The 19,948-nt window shown below is 39.7% G+C and overlaps 1 non-coding gene across 1 annotated transcript; it reads right to left on the bottom strand.

Annotated features, from left to right (window-relative positions):
• Nucleotides 1-17,981: 17,981 nt before the first annotated feature.
• On the bottom strand, nucleotides 17,982-18,145 carry LOC116899848. Its single transcript, XR_004387844.1, has one exon. It is a non-coding gene; the product is annotated as a U1 spliceosomal RNA (small nuclear RNA).
• Between the last annotated feature and the right edge of the window lie 1,803 nt (nucleotides 18,146-19,948).

Below are 19,948 nucleotides of genomic sequence, written 5' to 3'. Positions count from 1 at the left end.
AAATACTGTGACTGTATCACAGGGAAACCAGTGTGATTTCAGTGAAGCTATTTAGGATATTTAGGCAATATGAAGGATGTAAAGTAGAGCAGCCACTCTAGGCCATTAGGAACTTACACACATCTCTATGTTTTCTATAATTCTCTTTTCAAAGGTTTAATGAAAATAAAAATTTAAATGTCTAGCCAAAAGCCCTTGTAATTTTCGGTACTTTAATTCTGTTAATTCCCATTTACTACTACTACTACTTAATGTAAAATTGTTTCCCCTTTTCATAATTTCTTAAAAAACATTTCCAAATAACAGTAAATCAGTACAATGCTTTCTTCCATGCATTACGTATGTAGTATATTAACAATCCTGTGGCATACATACTTCTAACGCCAACACTTGAAAGGAAGAGGCAGGCAAATCTAATTTCAGACATCCTGGTCTACACAGACAGTTCCAGTCCAGTTAGGACTACACAGTGAGCCCCTGTCTTAAAAAAACAATTTTTTTCTAGTTTGCTGATTAGCTTTTAATGCTATATATACTTGATTGACATTTAAGTGGTACATTTGTATTGTGCCAAGTATATTCCTTTTTATTCTTAGAAAATATCTGCCACAATATTAAAAGTTCATATCTCCTATTTTATAGTTTATACTCTTTGTTTTTAACATTTTGATTCATTTAGAAACTACTGGACTATAAAACATGGCTTTACTGTTTGTTGTCTCTTATTTTCCTGGGGTTTCCCAACACAGTGTAAAACCAAGTCAGTTCTTGTCTTGTCTGTGCAAATCTTAACTTGGATCTTTGTGGTATAGGAAGATGCCTGTTATCACACATCTGTGATTCCGCTGTTATCAGAATGTCATTGCAGAGCTCCAGTGTTCTCTGGAGTAACAAAACTTACAGAATGGATCTATATATAGGAAGAGGATTTATTAGTTGACTTACAGGCTGTAGTCCAACTAATCCAACAACAGCTGGTAATTTCTGGATTTCTGAAGAAGTAGGCTTAAGTGCCAGTGAAAGAATGGACTTGCTAGCAAGGTGAGTGCAAGCAGACCAAGAGCAAAAGCTCCTTCTTCCATGTCCTTGAATGGGTTTCTAGTAGAAATTGGCCCAGATTAGATCTAGATTAAAGATGTGGATTAAAGATATTTTCCTATCTCAAGATCCAGATTAAAGGTATATCTCGGTCTTTCCAGCTCAAAGGTTGAAGGACTTGTTTTCCTACCTCAAAAATCCGGAGATTATATGTAGTCAAGTTGACAGCCAAAAATAGCCTTGGCTATTAATTAACACAACTAAAAAAAAAAAAAGCTAGTGTGTAAATAGACTAAGACTGCACCCAGCCCTTGTCTCAATGATGGGTTTTGTTTTGTTTTTGCCTTTTTACTGTTGCTTAAACCAGGGCTGCTTAAACTTTTTTCCATTTGTGACTCCATTTTGTCTAAAAAAATTTTACAGAACTGTGGGTAAAACTGATAAAGTCATAAATTTGTTTTGAAATAAGTATTGAGGGCTGGAGAGATGGCTCAGTAGTTAAAAACACTGACTTTTCTTCCAGAGGTCCTGAGTTCAATTCCCAGCAACCACATGGTGGCTCACAACCATCTGTAATGAGACTTGATCCCCTCTCCAGGTGTGTCTAAGGATAGCAACAGTGTACTCACATAAAATAAATAAATAAATCTTAAAAAAAAAAGAAGTGTTGAGTATAATTTTACCATTTATTACAGATAAAAAATCAAATTTACATACTAATGAAATAGAGGTACTCTCTGTGTATATGTGTGTTTGAATACAGGATCTCAAGTAGCCCAGGTGGTCCTAAACTTGCTTTCTTGTAACTGAAACTGTCTTGGAACTGCTACTTCCACATGCCAAGTGCTGGGATTACAGGCATGAGCCAACACAGCCTGCTGTTTTTTATTTTTACCCAAAGAATTTAATGATTAAATATTTGATACTGTACAGTGTAAAACATCTCTGGGTTTTTTGAGTCGGTCAGTATTTGATTTTATAATTGTCAGTGTTTAGAACGTCACTCTACATAAATGCATTGTATGAAATGGCAAAAGTTTGTTTAAGGCCATTTTAGTACTATGGAAACTCCAAATCTAAAGTTAGAAGTCTTTGAACAATACTTTCCTTATGAAATTCAAGTCAGCAACACAAACAGTGATTCATAAAATTAAACATTAAACAATACAATCTAAAAATCTAAAGATAAGTTTTATATTTACATACTGAAGAATGGTAGCAAAATACTAAAAATATTTGTTTTCCATATTTCTATATTTAAGTCATATTTCTATAAGAGCATAAAACTATGTACAATAGAAAGATCGTGTAATATAAAATAATCTCTAATTGCCTGAGGCATTTTAAGCCTATGTCTAGCGTTTCATAAGGTAACAACATGGGCTGTGCAAAATGCATGTGTGTTTAGAACCAAGACGGCAGTAAAGTCATGCCAGAAATGCCTCCAAACTGGTGTGTGTGTGTGTGTGTGTGTGTGTGTGTGTGTGTGTGTGTGTGTGTGTGTGTATAGTGAGAGATGGATAGATGTGCCATACATAGTATTATGTGACTAGCTATCAAACTCAGGTAAAGAATGGAGTATTCATGGAAAATAAGTAGGAATTGGGAAATGCTAAGGGGAAATGAAACAAAAAGTCTAGAAACTATATGTTATTTAGGGTAGGGGTTGTTGTATTTTCAGCTTTCAAAAAAGAAAAAAAGGTTGGGATCTGGAATTGGTACCAAGAGCCCTCAGACAACCAACCTGCCTGCAGACAGCTGATCTACCAGGAGCACTCTCCTTTCTAAGCCCAAAGGTTCACAGGCCCACAGGAGGGACGAGCTCCAGTCAGAGACAGCAAGACCAACTAACATCAGAGATAACCAGGTGGCCAGAGGCAAGCACAAGAACCTAAGCAACAGAAACCAAGACTACTTGGCATCATCATAAGCCAGTTTCCCCAACAAGCAAGGCCTGGATAGTCCAACACACTGGAAAAGCAAGATTTGGATTTAAAATCACTTCTCATGATGACGATAGAGGACTTCAAGAAGGACATAATTCCCTTGAAGAAATACAGGAGAACACAGGTAAACAAGTAGAAAGCCCTTAAAGAAGAAACACAAAAATCCCTTAAAGAATTGGAGGAAAACACAACCAAACAGGTGAAGGAATTGAACAAAACCATCCAGGATCTAAAAATGGAAATAGAAACAATAAAGAAAGCACAAAGGGAGACAACACTGGAGATAGAAACATAGGAAAGAAATCAGGAGTCAAAGAGGCAAACATCACCAACAGAATACAAGAGATCAAAGAGCGAATCTCAGGAGCAGAAGATACCATAGAAAACATTGACACAATAGTCAAAGGAAAAGCAAAAAGCTCCTAAACCCAAAACATCCAGGAAATTTAAGACACAATGAAAAGACCAAATCTCAGAATAATATGTATACAAGAGAATGAAGATTCCCAACTTAAAGGGCCAATAAATATCATCAACAAAATTGTAGAAAAAAAAAAAAAAAACTTCCCTAACCTAAAGAAAGAGATGCCCATGAACATACAAGAAGCCTACAGAACTCCAAACAGTCAAAACACCAAATACACACACACACACACACACACACACACACAAATATTAAAAGCAGTGAAGGGAAAGGGCCAAGTAAAATATAAGAGCAGACCTATCAGAATTGTACCAGACTTGTCTCTAGAGACTATGAAAGCTAGATGATCCTGGACAGATAGCATACAGACCCTAAGAGAACACAAATGCCAGCCCAGGCTACTATTGAGAGTAAAACTCTCAATAACCATAGATGAAGAAAACTAAGATATTTCATGGCAAAACTCAACATTTTTCCACAAATCCAGCCCTACAAAGGATAATAGATGGAAAACTCACAACACAAGGAAGGAAACTACACCCTAGAAAAAGCAAGAAAGTAATCTTCCTGCAACAAACCCAAAAGAAGATAGCCACACAAACATAATTCGACCTCTAACAACAAAAATAACAAGAAACAATCACTATTCCTTAATATCTCAACATCAATGAATTCAATTCCCCAATTTAAAAAAAAAAAAAAACAGACTAACAGACTAGATATGTAAAGAGAATCCAGCATTTTGCTGCACACAGGAAACACCCCTCAGTATCAAACACAGATACTACCTAAGAGTGTAAGGCTGGGAAAATTTTCTTCAAAGAAAATGGTCCTGAAAAACAAGTTGGAGTAGCCACTCTAATATCAAAATCAACTTTCAATCAAAAGTTATCAAAAAAGAAAAGGAAGGACACTTCATACTCATCAAACGAAAAAAAATCTACCAAAATGAACTCTCAATTCTGAACATCTATGCTCCAAATGCAAGTGCATCCACATTCATAAAAGAAACTTTACTAAAGCTCAAAGCATACATTGCACCACCCACAATAATAGTAGGACACTTAAACACCACTCTCTTCAATTGACAGATTGGAAACAGAAACTAAACAGACACAGTGAAACTAACAAGTTATGAACCAACTGGATTTAACAGACATCTATAGAACATTTCATTCTAAAACAAAAGAATACACCTTCTCAGCATCTTATGGTACCTTCTCAAAAATTGACCATATAATTGGTCACAAAACAGGCCTCAATAGATACAAGGAGACTGAAATAATCCCATACATCCTATCAAATCACCATGGACTAAGGACTAAGGCTGCTTCAATAACCAAAAAAAAAAAAAAAGAACCAGAAAGCCCACATGCCCACATACACATAGAAGGTGAACAATGCTCTACTCAGAGACAAGTTGGCCAAGGAGGAAATAAATTCAATTTAGAATTTAAATTTAAATTTAAATTAAATAGAATTTTAGAATTTAATGAAAATGAAGGCACAGCATACCCAAACTTAAGGGATACAATGAAAGCAGTGCTAAGAGGAAAACTCATAGCTCTGAGTGCCTCCAAAAAGAAACTGGAGAGAGCATACACTAACAGCTTGACTGCACACCTGAAAGCTCTAGAACAAAAAGAAGCAAATTCACCCAAGAGGAGTAGAAGGCAGGAAATAATCAAGCCCAGAGCTGAAATCAACCAAGTAGAAACAAAAAGAACTATACAAAGAATCAACAGAACCAAAAGCTGGTTCTTTGAGAAAATCAACAAGATACATAAACCCTTATCCAGACTAACCAGAGGACACAGACAGTGTGTCCAAATTAACAACCGGAAATGAAAAGGGAGACATAACAACAGAATCCGAGGAAATTCAAAAAAATCATCAGATCCTACTACAAAAGCCTATATCCAACAGAAATGGAAAATCTGGAGGAAATGGACAATTTTCTAGACTGGTACCAGGTAACAAAGGTAAGTCAGGATCAGATAAACCATCTAAACAATCCCATAACTTCTAAAGAAATAGAAGCAGTTATTAAAAGTCTTCCAACCAAAAAAACCCAGGACCAGATGGATTTATTGGAGAATTCTATCAGACCTTCACAGAAGACCTCATACCAACATTGTCCAAACTATTCCACAAAATAGAAACAGAAAGAACACTAACCAATTCATTCTGTGAAGCCACAATTATTACCTTTATACTTAAACCACACAAACACCCAACAAAAAAAGAAAACTTCAGACCAATTTCTCTAATGAATATATATGCAAAAATAATAAAATTCTCGAAAAGGGAATCCAAGAACACATCAAAATGATCATCCATCATGATCAAGAAGGCTTCATCCGAGGGATGCAGGAATAGTTAAATATATGGAAATCCACCAAAAGAAAAAAAAAAACACATGATCATCTCATTAGATGCTGAGAAAGCACTTGACAAAATTTAACACCCCTTCATGTGAAAAATCTTGCAAATATCAGGAATTCAAGGCCCATCCCTAAACATAGTAAAATCAATGTACAGCAAACCAGTAGCCAACATCAAACTAAATGGAGAGAAACTTGAAGCAACCCCACTAAAATCAGGGAGTAGACAAGGCTGCCCACGCTCTCCCTACTTATTCAATATAGTTCTTGAAGTTCTAGCCAGAGCAATGAAACAACAAAAGGAGGTAAAAGGAATACAAATTGGAAAGGAAGAAGTCAAAATATCACTATTTGCAGATGATATGATAGTATACTTAAGCGACCCCAAAAGTTCCACCTGAGAACTACTAAGCCTGGTAAACAACTTCAGCAAAGTGACTGGGTATAAAATTAACTCAAACAAATCAGTAGCCTTCCTCTACACAAAAGAGAAACAAGCCAAGAAAGAAATTAGGGAAACGACACCCTTCACAATAGTCTCAAATAATATAAAATACCTCGGTGTGACTCTAACCAAACAAGTGAAAGATCTGTATGACAAGACCTTCAAATTTCTGAAGAAAGAAATTGAAGATTTCAGAAGATGGAAAGACCTCCCATGCTCATGGATTGGTGGGATTAATAGAGTAAAAATGGCCATTTTGCGAAAAGCAATCTACAGATTCAATGCAATCCCCATCAAAATTCCAACTCAATTCTCCATAGAGCAATTTGCAAATTCATTTGGAATAACAAAAAACCCAGGACAGTGAAAACTATACTCAACAATAAAAGAACTTCTGGGGGAATCACCATCCCTGACCTCAAGCAGTATTACAGAGCAATAGTGAAAAAACCTGTATGGTATTGGTACAGAGACAGGCAGGTAGATCAGTGGAATAGAATTGAAGACCCAGAAATGAACCCCCACACCTATGGTCACTTGATTTTTTTTTTTGACAAAGTAGCTAAAATCATGCAATGGAAAAAAGCATTTTCAACATATGGTGCTGGTTCAACTGGAGGTCAGCATGTAGAAGAATACAAATTGACCCATTGACACAGTGCTGCTTGTCACATCCCCACAACAGCTCTTTTGAATGATACCTAAGGATTAATATAGACCATATCCATTTCCCTTGCTCTTTGTTTCTACTTTTGTTTCCTGTGTGTTTTCTGCCCTTTTGATTTTTTTTAAATGTAACTGTATTTTCACTCCTTTCTGAGCTTTCCAGTTACATTTTCAATATTGCCCTACAATTGAATTATATATTAGTCTCAATGTCTTACTAGTTGAACTCATCCTAGAACTTCTCTTTTTTAGCTTTAACAGAAGTAGATAATTCCTGCTTGCCTCATTAGGGGTTGTTGGGAGTTTTACAAATGATACAGCCATTCTTTACACTGTGTTACCAAAATTATCTATTCTGAGACAGCCTTTAGGTTTTTCACTTGGGTCATCAATTACAGCTGGACCTTAGCAGTTAACTTCCAGATCTTGAGGCAAATAGTAAAAACAATTAATAGGTTGGTTTTCCAAGAGAAAGACAAAGGAAACATAGAAAAGTTTTCCTGGCCTACACACCATTTTAGGAGAAAGAAGTTAAGTAGTTGGTAATGTTTAAAAAAACAGTAGTTACATTAACATTTTCACTTCAGACTTCTGGAAATTTTTCTGGAAAAAGAATGGCAACCTGGTGCTTAAATTTCCACAGGACTAAATCAGTTGGAGGATGTTACTTGCTTGTTAAAAAAAAAAAAAAAAAAAAAAAAAAAAAGCAGGTGCCCTCAGTTGTGCTCATACCATTTGGGACTTCATTTTGCTTCAAGGCAAAACAAAACAAAACAATTAATCAATTGAATTAATTAAAAGAATTAATCAATGTGGATTATGCTCATGCTTCCAGTCTCCCTACGGGACCCATGCTACCGCCCCTAACTTTATATGGGCTCGGGTCTTCACATTCGTTTGGCAAGTGCTTTAGCTACTGAACCATCTCCCCAATATCAGTGAGTCTCTAAATAATATGAAAATACATGTATGTGTAAACTTTGAGTCAGAGAACGTGGAATATGTCCTCAGCGCTCTGTTCTCAGATGGACCCTGTGTAGTCTCTCCAAATAAGCCTCCACATTTGCAGGAAGGTCCCAGCTTTGATGCTAAGGCATTACCACTTAACTGACTTTGTGGCCTTGGGTAAGTCACTTAACATCTCTGAATTCACAGTCACACTGCGCCACACACAACGTAAATATCTTTCCTCCCACCAATCTTTCACAGCTGGGCAGATGAGAGATGATTTAAAGCAATTTTCATCACAGGAATGTGATCGATTTATCATATGGTGAAGAATGGGATCACCTTTAAAATTTCTTTTTGTGTCTATCTGAGGGACTGAACTCGTGTGACATGCTTGGTTGCAGGTGTCTGTACTAACTCACAAGCAAGGAAGGGTAAATGAAGTCCCAAGTGGTTATGAGCACAATTGTGGGCATCTGCACTTGCTTTTTTTTTTTTTAAATAACAAGCAAATAACATCCTCCAGCTGATTTGGTCCTGTCTGATGAAGTTCGTACCCATAAACAAACTTTAACAAGTTTGTGCCGGGCAGCAATCACAACTCTGCGCTGCCACACGCGGGCCATACCTGGCTTCCCACTGCTGTCCTCCTTGGAAAAGTCAAGCTGGTTCATTGGGGGCCGCACTCCTGCCTCTCCCAACCTCTGGCCTAGAGGCTGGCGATCCCATGTGTCATATTTTGAGATTCTGGGATCCAGGCGCCTGGCTCCGGCAGGCTTGAAATCAAAGAACAGGTGTGCGACCACGCCCCCCAGAGAACCGACCAATCATTACCAGAACCCCACCCCTACTCCCGCCTCCCACAGAGCGGCTGAAGACACCCGGCCAGGTCCGGGGCTCGCGAGGCTCCGTACACTGCCCCGTTAGCCACCCACGGCTCCAGCCGCAGGCTCCCCGGTGCGTTCGAAAAGGAGCGCTGCAGGATCTGGGTCCATAACCTGCGCTTTTCTACATCGCTAGGAGGTCACGGCTCCGGCGCCACGGTAAGCGCGCGGGCCACAGGGTTCACAGGAGCGAGGCGAACGGCCACAGTGAAGTGAAGAAGGACTAGAGGCAGAGCAGAAGCCTCCCTTAGGAGCTGGAGTAGCCAGCACTTGCTACCCACTCGGGGAGCGGAGGGGAGTTCCTTTTCCTTTTGTTTCTCTTTTTTCGCCTTAGTGTTTTTTGTTCTTTTTTTTTTTTTTTAAATAAGAATAGAGTTTATTTAGGACATGAGAAAGGGGATTGAGAACGAAGTAGAGGCAGGGAAAGACAGACAGACAGACAGACAGAGAGAGCGAGCGAGCGAGCGCGGGCGAGCAGTCAGGAATACGTGTGGAGAGAGAGAAGGGGAAGGGGAAGGGGGGAGAGGGAAAATGGGGTCAGGGATTGAGAAAGAAAAAGGCAGAGAGAGTAAGAGTTTCGCCTTAGTTTTACAACTCAGGTTTTCCTAGAAAGGGTAGAATGCAGAGGACCAAGAAGACCAAGGTTTGGTTGAGTCCCCACCAGCGAAGCAGGAGAACGCAGTGCTAGCTATGTCCTTGTGGGGCAAGTGATGGGGACCAGCAACTCCCAGGCTGGGAATGTGGGGTGATGATCCTGCCTCTGCCACAGCTCACTGAGTGACTTTGTGAAGACTCCGCCTTTCTGCTACCCTTTGCTCATCAGTGGAATGAAAGTGTCACAGTCAGGCTATGAATCCAAGTGTCTAGCGACGGTGGGTCACTTGAGAGGGCATTCCTGTGAAGTCAGTGTACCTAAAAATTAACATAAAGAGTCCTATCTATGTCTTAAGAGAGGAAATAAAGGAAGGGCGTAGATTTGGGCTCCCTCCTCAGTGCTGAAGGCCTTTCTTGCTAGCTGAGACTGTTAGAGTCATCTGGCTGATGCCTAACTTAAATGATATGTTGAAGTCTAGTCTTGTCAGCCGTGAGTGTCTCCTGGCTCTTCCTGATCCACCCATGAGATGTCACACTAAAATACCAAGAGTTGCATCCGTGCAGAGTGAATGTATGGAAGCATGCCCAGGATCAAGGAGCATCAGTGTTAAGAGTCATGGTTACCTGTCCCCAAGGAAGAGAAATATGGTCAGGGAGTCATCCCCAGGAACTATAATTTACAGTGTAACGTTTTACCTGCAATGTTTGTTTAAAAACGGGCTCTCGGGGCTGGGGATTTAGCTCAGTGGTAGAGCGCTTACCTAGGAAGCGCAAGGCCCTGGGTTCGGTCCCCAGCTCCGGAAAAAAAAAAAACGGGCTCTCAAAACTAAATGAATATTTTAATGCAGAAGAATGATCTCTATTCTGGGACCTTTAAAACTCCCTGTGCCATTATATATAATATATAATGTTATAAAATATTATAGTTAATGCCTTAAAAATCCAGTCACAGTCCTTTGTGGACATACATGTAAATGTTCATAATTTTAGCAATTTGTAAAATCCATACGCCTCATTAAATTTGACTGTCTTCACCTCTGTGAGGCTTAGCAGCTGAGAACAAATCATATAATCTCTTAAAGCCTAGATTTTCTCATCTGTAAAATAGATCCAACAGTATTTACTTTGTGTAAGTGCCTGAAAAGAGCCTTATATAGAGAAGGCTCCCAGCAGGAGTTGGCTTTATCACTTATTGATGGGGAAACTAAAGCAGAAAGGATTGGAATAAACCTGACTTGTAGTGTTAAAACAAGGTTTGTATAGGAACAGTTAAGAAACAGAATATACTTCTGGGCCTTGGCTGGGTAAGAGCTCGGGACGAGGAGAAATGATCTGTGTTAGAAGCTCTTGGGCAGATAAGGTGGATATAGTATGCTGAACATTTCTTACAGAATATGCAGCTTGCAGTTCTTGATGGTGATGACTTTGTTAGTCTTGGACTAACTAGACTTCGCACTCCAGCTGCTTTCCAGCACTCAGTAGCAATGAACCTTTCATGAGAAAGATCCTCACTATCCTCAGTGTCTGTGAAAGCAAGTATTTGGAACACTCAAGCCATGTGTATGAATTCTTTGCTTACATCAGGTGCTCACCAAGTGAGCGCCACAGCTGTGAGCTCATAGCCCAGCTGATAACTTGACCATCTCTTGGCAATAGTTTTGCTTTTCCCTCCCCTCACTGTGAGCTGCCTAGTTCTTTCTCCTCTGGGATCTAGTTCTCAACCCTCAGCAGTTAGAGATGTCCATGCATTGCTGCCATCATTCACATGGAAGACAGGATACCCTTGGTCTTTTCCTGTCCATCTCCAAACTGATCCTCTCCTTCTTCTCTTTGTCCTCTGCCACGTCATGCTCCAAAATGAATAGAGTCCCTTATGTTCACATTCCTCCCCTTCTGAACTCCCGAGGCTCCCTTCCCATACCTTCACCCCTGAGTCTTTCCATCTCACTCTCATTTATTTTTTTAGAAATATATTTTTTTAAGTTTGTAAAAGTATCTTTTATTCTCCTATTGTAGCTGTTATCCCTGGGGCTTCTTGTCTCCACCTGCTAACCTAGGCCTAAGCCCTGGAAGCTTCTAGCCTCTGAACTCTGGCAATCTGTCCTAATCTTCTGGATCCTTCTCATTCTCTAGCTTCATTTGTCTTCACCTGTGTCTAACCTGTCTGTGTACAGCTGTCCTGGTAAAAACTGCCTCCTCCTGTCTCCTTAAGTACCTTCCATTTCCCCTCTCTTCTCATGAGAGTTGGCATATCCCATTCTGTCAGACCTCTGATTCGTCACTTTGTCTGCCACTCAATTACAAATCACTTTCAAGCATGGATGCTTCCTTCTCTAACTTTATCTTCATTGTTTGGGATTAAAAGTGTGTACTCCAGCCAGAAGGATTAAAGGTGTGCTCTAAAGCTACCTTTTTTTTTTCCAGCAAATAACAGTCTTTAAGTTCACAGTGTGATCAAATATCCTGCAATGTAAGATTTAGACTTATTTATTTATGTGTATGACTGTTCTGTCTGTCTGTCTGTGTGTCTGTCTGTATGCATGCATGCCTTGGGCATGCCTGGTGCCCATGGAGGCCAGCAGAGGGCATTGGATCCCAATGGGAATGGAATTATAAATGGATGTGAGCCAACATTTGGATGCTAGGAATTGAACCTAGGTCCTCTGGAAGAACATCCAGTGCTCTTGACCTCTGAGCCATCTCTCCAGCCTCTTTAACTGTCTCCTTTTCCAATGGTTATTCCCCTTTCTTAGAACATTCTGAACTTGACTGGATTTATGTTTGGTTCCCTTTGCTTTCTTCACCTGGTCACTTTTATGCCTTTTGACTGTTTCCTTGTTTTCTATCTATTTACTTCCTTTCTAATCTGAAGTGCATTGTTTCCCTGCTCTTGGAATTGGCGTTTTATTTCTTCTTCCATTCCCCTGGTCTCTCTGCCACTTCTCAGGCTATCTGCTATTTCATCTGATCCCTACCCCTTTCTGTGCTGTCCCCTTCTTTCCTCTTCAAGGCTTTCCCATCTCACTCTGTAGCCCCACTATGATGACACTCAATCTTTTCAACTTCTGGGCCCTTCTTTTTATTTTATTTTTTTACAGAGCCTTTCTGATTCCATTTCCGAATGTGCCTTTTCACCTCAGATCTAGCTGCTCTCTAGACATTTTCTGTTCTGTTCAAAAATATTTTTTTTGCCTTCATGTTCAACACCATCTAAATCAGAGACCTTTGCCTTCTATTTCCCACTCCCTAGACATTCACTTCCTTCTGATCCTCTATGATCTTGCTTTCAGTCACAAAGACTCAGAAGCTTCAAGTTATATTTGGCTCATCTTGTCCTATTAACTCTCTCCTACAACTTTAGTGGGGAATTTCTTTTTCTTATTACTTTAAAAAGCAATGTAATCCTGTAATCCAGAAACAGCCTAGGAGAGTTTAATCCTTGGAATTTTGCTTTTAGTATCATCTCTTTAATTTCCACTTCAAGAACCTAATTGTTGTTCTAAACCAGGATAGGTACTATTTTGGTTACTGTTCTGTTGCTATAAAGATACACCATGATCAAGTGGCTTTCTTAAGCATGTAGTTGGGGGCTTGCTTATGGTTTCAGAGGGTTAGTCCATGACCATCATAGCATGACCATGGAAGCAGGCAGGCATGGCACTGAAACAGTAGCTGAGAGATCACACCTGATCCAAAAGTTGCAAGTGTAGGGAGGGAGAAAGGGCAGGGATAGGAGACTTGGGTTGGCATGGGCTTTTGAAACCTAAAAGCTCACCCCAGTGACCCAACGACATACCTCTTCCAGTAATACCACACTCAGTCCTAAACAGTTTGCCAACTGGTAACCAGTTGATGAGCCTATGGGGCCATTCTTATTCAAACTACCACAGATACAAACTTTTGAATACATTATTGCCTTCGCCACCACTGTTACAATCTTACTCTGTTTTATGTTACTGTAACAAGATCCTCAAGGCTATTATTTATGAAAAAAACAGATTTCTATAGGTGATAGGTATGGAGGAGGAAGAACATGGTGTCACCCTCTGCTCAACTTCCAGTGGTGCAGAATTGTATAATGATAAAGAAGAAAAAGGAAGCAGACACACATGCAAAGAGCATGAGTGTAAAAGAAACCAAGAGAGATAACCAGTTTTCTGACAACCTGGTCTCATGAAACTAAGCAAGGCTTATTTTTCTTTGTTTTTTTAGAAAGTGCCTCATGTAGTCCTTTGCTATAAATCTGAGGATTACCTTAAACACCTGTGATCTTCCTGCCTTTACCTTCCAAATGGTGGGATTTCAGGCACTCACCACCATACCCAACCATTATCCAATCTTAAAAGACCTAGTGTAGTCTTCAGAAAGGCATTTCCCCATCGGGGTACAAATAACTTACTGTCCTTCAATAGTCAACAGTTCAGGATTGACTTTAACACCGCAATGGTGTAGCTTCCCTGACATTTCTAAGAGATGCAACATCACAGCAGAATCCTGTTCTTCTGGCTCTTATAATATTTCCATTATCTTCTGAGATGTTCACTGAGCCTTAAGTGGAGGAGTTATATTGTGGGTCGATCGGTTGGGCTGAGCATCACACCATCACCTGTTTTCTGCATTTTGACCAGGTATAGTTTTCTATGATGGTCTTTATATGTTACAAAGAGAATTTTCTTTGTAGAGGTCATAAACTAGATTATATATTTAGGAAATTATATTTAGTATAACAACAATTCTTAAAAAGAGGCCAAGGGGTTGGGGATTTAGCTCAGTGGTGAGCTTGCCTAGGAAGCGCAAGGCCCTGGGTTGATCCCCAGTCTCCAAAAAAGAACAAAAAAAAAAAAAAAAAGGCCAAAGACTGTGAATTTGAGAGAAAGAAAGTGAGGTTAGGTACACAGAATGGTCTAAAGGAAGGAAAGGGAATAGAGGCAGTGACATGATTATATTTTAACTTCAAAAAATTAAAAACTTACAATTAAAAGTTTGAATAAATTAAAAACTTCCAAACACACCTCTATTAGGGATCAAGCTTCAGTAAAAGTTATTGTGTAGACAAACTATATTCAAACTATAGCACTTATCTCTCCTGTGGTCCTGTTCCTTCACAGGTCCTTCTCCTGTGTTGGGAAACGTCAATCCTCCACAAATTGCCTTAGAGTCCAACCTCTTATGACCTGCTCCACCTCTGAGTATATTCATCTGACAATACCCTCTGCCAGTCTTTCATAGTATTCATCTTTTTGGGACTAACTGTGATATTGTTAGAGTTTTGGTAACTACGTCTTCCTGATTGTAACTCCTTCAAGAACAGACATTTGTGTCCCCTGAAGCAATGTGCAGTGTGACACACAGGCTGTACTCAGCATCTCATCATCCTGCACTGGCCTCTGATGTCAACTCAGACCTCCCATCTGTCATTCACACCTACCTTACCTCCCACTCCTGCACTGAATGGCCTCCATCAGGTACTCACACTATGACCTCGGACAGATTACTAAACCTCTTTAAAATTCACATTGCTCATCTCTAAAACAAGAACAATAGCACCTACTTCACATCACTGTGAAGATCAAATGAATAACATAAAGTTTTTAGAATGTGCTTGACACAATAATTATTATACAACATGAATAATGACAGTAATAAATTTTCTTAGCCTTATGCAAAACACATCTTCAATCGTTGTGGCCTACATTCCTTACTAACATATTTAGACCTTCTGCCGGGCTTTTTCAGTGTCCATGCCATCTATAAACCTTTATTCACTTTCACACCAATGCTGTTGTGGACCTTTTACTTCTCTGTTGAAAACAAAAATGCCTCTGGGGTTTGTATTGCTTTCTATGCTCTTTTGCATCTTTGTGGTCTTTGCTCCTTCAAGAAAATTTCCCCAAGATCTAGTTCTTCTTGAACTAACTACTGTGCTAGTATAATTGACCACATGTCATCACTTAAACATCTTCCCCTCTGGTCCTAGGTTTTTCCCCCACCCACCCACACTATATGAAAATTTTCTAGTGATGATACCTTAGAATTAAAAAAAAACTACTTCTTCCATATCAACAAGCCACATTGAGTTTCATAGTAATTGGACAGTAAAAATTTATCAAAATTGCTGTTTGAAGACTTGCTATATTCGGTTTTCAGTCATGTGTGGGGGAGGGACTCAGGTTGTGGCCCCTCCACAGGGAGCTATTGGCAGTGGATGGCTGCTGTAGGGACAGGGAGTCACTGTCTTCAGTGTTATAGCCATTGGTAAGTTACCCATACTCTCATGGGTAGCTCTGTATCCATGCCCACTCATGGATGACTCTAGTTAAACTCAAAGGTTCACAAAACAAGAATAAATGATAGTGTGGAGAAGACATGCTGGGAGACGTAGGGAGTTTATAGGGACTGGAGGAAGATGGGGAGCAGTGTGAGTATGTCTAGAGTGTATTGTATATATGTATGAAAATTGTCAAAGGATGAGTTAATAAAATATTGTTCAGTAGTAGAAAATCAAATGCAACATGTAGCAACATGAATCAACGAGTTAATTTGTCTTAAAGTTTTATTTCTATTTTCTCCCAGTGGTTTCTGAATGTGAACTGTTGCATTGTCAGTCTCCATTGCTGCTACAATGAAGAGCTGTCCAATTTTATATGTGAGTTTTCTAAAATCTTGTATTCATTCTATTTGAAATTACTTATGAAGGTAAATCTTTTTAGGGAGATTTGATCCAAAACTCTTGGGTTTAAAAATAAACTCAAAACCAAAAACTGACATTGCAAACTGGTTTAAGAATATAATCATTTGGGGCCCAGGAAGGAGCTTAGTAGGAAAGTATATGCTAAGCATGTACAAGTCTTGGATTCCATCTCACTGATCCCCTAAAACTGGGTACATTATATTTCTGTACTACTGTGAATCCTTAGGAATACTTTTCTTCAGTTCATTCAGATCTCTGCTCTCTGGGGTACATCAAGTGTTTTTATCAGATTGGAGCTCTGTATATCCCTCATAGCATTTCTATTTTCTTTTCTAGACAGGGTTTCTCTGTGTAGCCTTGGCTGTCTTGGAACTTGCTCTGTAGACCAGACTGGCCTCTAACTCTCAGAGATCCACCATCTCTGCTTTCCAAGTGCTGGGATTAAAAATGTGTTTGCATTTTGGGACTCTTTTTCCTACAGCACACAGATCCTCACTGCTCAGCTGCCTATGTCATCAGAGATAGATTCAGAAGATGGAGTCAAAGGCTCTGCCATTATGCGCACTCTAGGGAAGGACCCAGAAGTTGGTGTTTGAGAACTCTCTTAAGTTCCCAGAATGTTTCCTTTCCATGTAGAGTTCACTTTTACTTTATCTTTCTCTGTAGTTGTCCTGCTCATGGAATAAAAACAAGACTTTGTAATTTGTTGCTTTGCTGGGAGAAACTGAAAACTAACAGTATTTGGTCTTTCCCCATAATTATCTCTAGTTTGCTGGAAAATTCTTAAATCTATATCAATTTCCCTATGTCAGGGTATAACTAGCAGAATATTAACAACTGCTTTTTAACTTGATGCTACTGTAGAGCTTTGAGGACTAAATAAGGCAAGTGGCTGAGGGTGAGAGGAGAACGGATATGTCATAATATGTAGGATCATTTATTGTCGTATGTGCTGTGAGTCTACTCAGCTCACAGTATTTCATACCAAGTGGCTTTTCAGAAATATTATTTCATGGCTCACACTGATCCATGGATAAGCTTCCTTCTTGTTTTTCTAAACTGAAAACACTGAGTATGTTGTAACCTTTCTCAAAGCTGGATGAGATCTTAGTGATGATACTGAACTCCCTCTTATTTTAGAGACAGAAAACTAAATCCAAACTGGTACTTAGCAATCGAAGAACTGGATGTCCCAAAGCACTTTATCTAGAACATGTTGATGGATGGATGGATGGATGGATGGATGGATGGATGGATGGACGACGGATGGATTGGATTGATTCTGTGTATGTACAGGTAGCTTGCACATGTCAGCATACATGTGGAATCCAGAGATCAACTTCAGGTGTTGTTTCTCAGGTGCCATCCACCTTGTTTTGTTTTGTTTTGTTTTTTTTTAAGATTTATTTATTTATTATATATAAGTACACTGTAGCTGTCTTCAGATACACCAGAAGAGGGCATCGGATCTCTTTACAGATGGTTGTGAGCCACCATGTGGTTGCAGGGAATTGAACTCAGGACCTCTGGAAGAGCAGTCGGGTGCTCTTAACCGCTGAGCCATCTCTCCAGCCCCCCCACCTTGTTTTTTGAAACAGTGTTTCTCATTTGCCTGAAATCAACAATGCCAAGATCCACCTATCTTCACCTCCCCAGTATGTATGTATGTATGTATGTATGTATGTATGTATGAATTATAAGTGCACTTTATCACACTCAGCTTTTTTTTTTTTTAATATGGGTTTTAGGGCTTGAACTCAAGTCCTCATTCTTGCAAGACAAGTACTTAATCAACTGAGCCATCTCCCCAGTCCCTCTCTAGAACATTTAAATACATCCTTTTGTCTGCATTCACAACATATATGCATAGTACAGTGTTCAAGAAGTTCAAGAAGGTCTCTTTCACAAGATTAGTTTCAACAGATATTTTCTTTTTTCTTTTTTCTTTTTTTTTTTTTTAATAGGGGAGAGCGCGAACGCAGTCCCCCACTACCACAAATTATGCAATCGAGTTTCCCGCATTTGGGGAAATCGCAGGGGTCAGCACATCCGGAGTGCAATGGATAAGCCTTGCCCTGGGAAAACCACCTTCGCGATCATGGTATCTCCCCTGCCAGGTAAGTATTCAACAGATATTTTCAAACAAGTAAAAAACAAGTTTACATGTGTGTGCAAATCACAAAAGAAAAATTTTCAGATTTTCAGTGGATACCACCAAATTTGCTCCATTGCAGTTTTTCCCAGATCACCCCACAAGGCATTTATTAAGTCATCTTGCAAGTCAGTCTAATCTGCACTTGACTGGAGACACATTCTTTTTTTATTTTAACCTTTATTAACTTCAGTATTTCTTATTTACATTTTGATTGTTATTGTTATTCCCCTTCAACATCCCCCTCCCCTTCTACATGGGTTTCCCCTCCCCATCCTTCCCCCATTACCACCCTCCCCCCAACAATCACGTTCACTGGCAGGCCCAAGGGCTTCCCCTTCCACTGGTGCTCTTACTAGGCTATTCATTGCTACCTATGAGGCTGGAGCCCAGGGTCAGTCCATGTATAGTCTTTGGGTAGTGGCTTAGTCCCTGGAAGCTCTGGTTGCTTGGCATTGTTGTTCATATGGGGTCTCGAGCCCCTTCAAGCTCTTCCAGTCCTTTCTCTGATTCCTTCAATGGGGGTCCCATTCTCAGTTCAGTGGTTTGCTGCTGGCATTCGCCTATGTATTTGCTATATTCTGGCTGTGTCTCTCAGGAGAGATCTACATCTGGTTCCTGTTGGCCTGCACTTCTTTGCTTCATCCATCTTATCTAGTTTGGTGGCTGTATATGTATGGGCCACATGTGGGGCAGGCTCTGAATGGGTGTTCCTTCTGCCTCTGTTCTAAACTTTGCCTCACTATTCCCTGCCAAGGGTATTCTTGTTCCCCTTTTAAAGAAGGAGTGAAGCATTCACATTTTGATCATCCTTCTTGAGTTTCATGTGTTGTATGCGTCTAGGGTAATACAAACATTTGGGCTAATAGCCACTTATCAATGAGTGCATGCCATGTGTGTTTTTCTGTGATTGGGTTACTTCACTCAGGATGATATTTTCCAGTTCCCTCCATTTGCCTATGAATTTCATAAAGTCATTGTTTTTGATTTGATAGCTGAGTAATATTCCATTGTGTAGATGTACCACATTTTCTGTATCCATTCCTCTGTTGAAGGGCATCTGGGTTCTTTCCCGCTTCTGGCTATTATAAATAAGGCTGCTATGAACATAGTGGAGCATGTGGAGACACATTCTTAAATCTTAAAGATTTATTTATTTATTTCATGTATGTGGGTACACTGTCACTATCTTCAGAAACACCAGAAGAGGGCATCAGATCCCCATTACATATGGTTTTGAGCCACCATGTAGTTGTTAGGAATTGAACTCGGAGCCTCTGGAAGAGCACTCAGTGCTCTTAACTGATGAGCCATCTCTCCAGCCCTAGAAATGTAATTTTTAAAAGATTTATTATTATATGTAAGTACACCGTAGCTGTCTTTAGATACATCAGAAGAGGGCATCAGATCTCGTTACAGATGGCTGTGAGCCACCATGTGGTTGCTAGGATTTGAACTCAGAGTCTGTGGAAGAGCAGTCAGTGCTCTTAACCACTGAACCATCTGTCTAGCACAGAAACATAATTTTTAAAAGGAAAATAAAAAACAGCTGGTGAGATGACTCAGTGGATAAAGTTGTTTGCTGCCAATTCTGACAACTTGAGCTCAATTCCCATAACTTACATGACAGAAGTAAAACAACTTCTTGTGGCAGGCTGTCCTCTGAACTCCACAAGCATACCATGGCATGCCTGATGGCCCAGCTGTTAAGAGCACTTGTCCTGGCAGAGGACCTAGGTAATTATGAGTACCACAGGGCAGTTTACAAACATCTTT

Source organism: Rattus rattus, chromosome 4, assembly GCF_011064425.1.
Source record: "Rattus rattus isolate New Zealand chromosome 4, Rrattus_CSIRO_v1, whole genome shotgun sequence".
Lineage (NCBI taxonomy): Eukaryota > Metazoa > Chordata > Mammalia > Rodentia > Muridae > Rattus > Rattus rattus.
The sequence above is the reverse complement of the archived record's forward strand: the minus strand, read 5'-3'. Positions and strand labels throughout refer to the sequence as shown.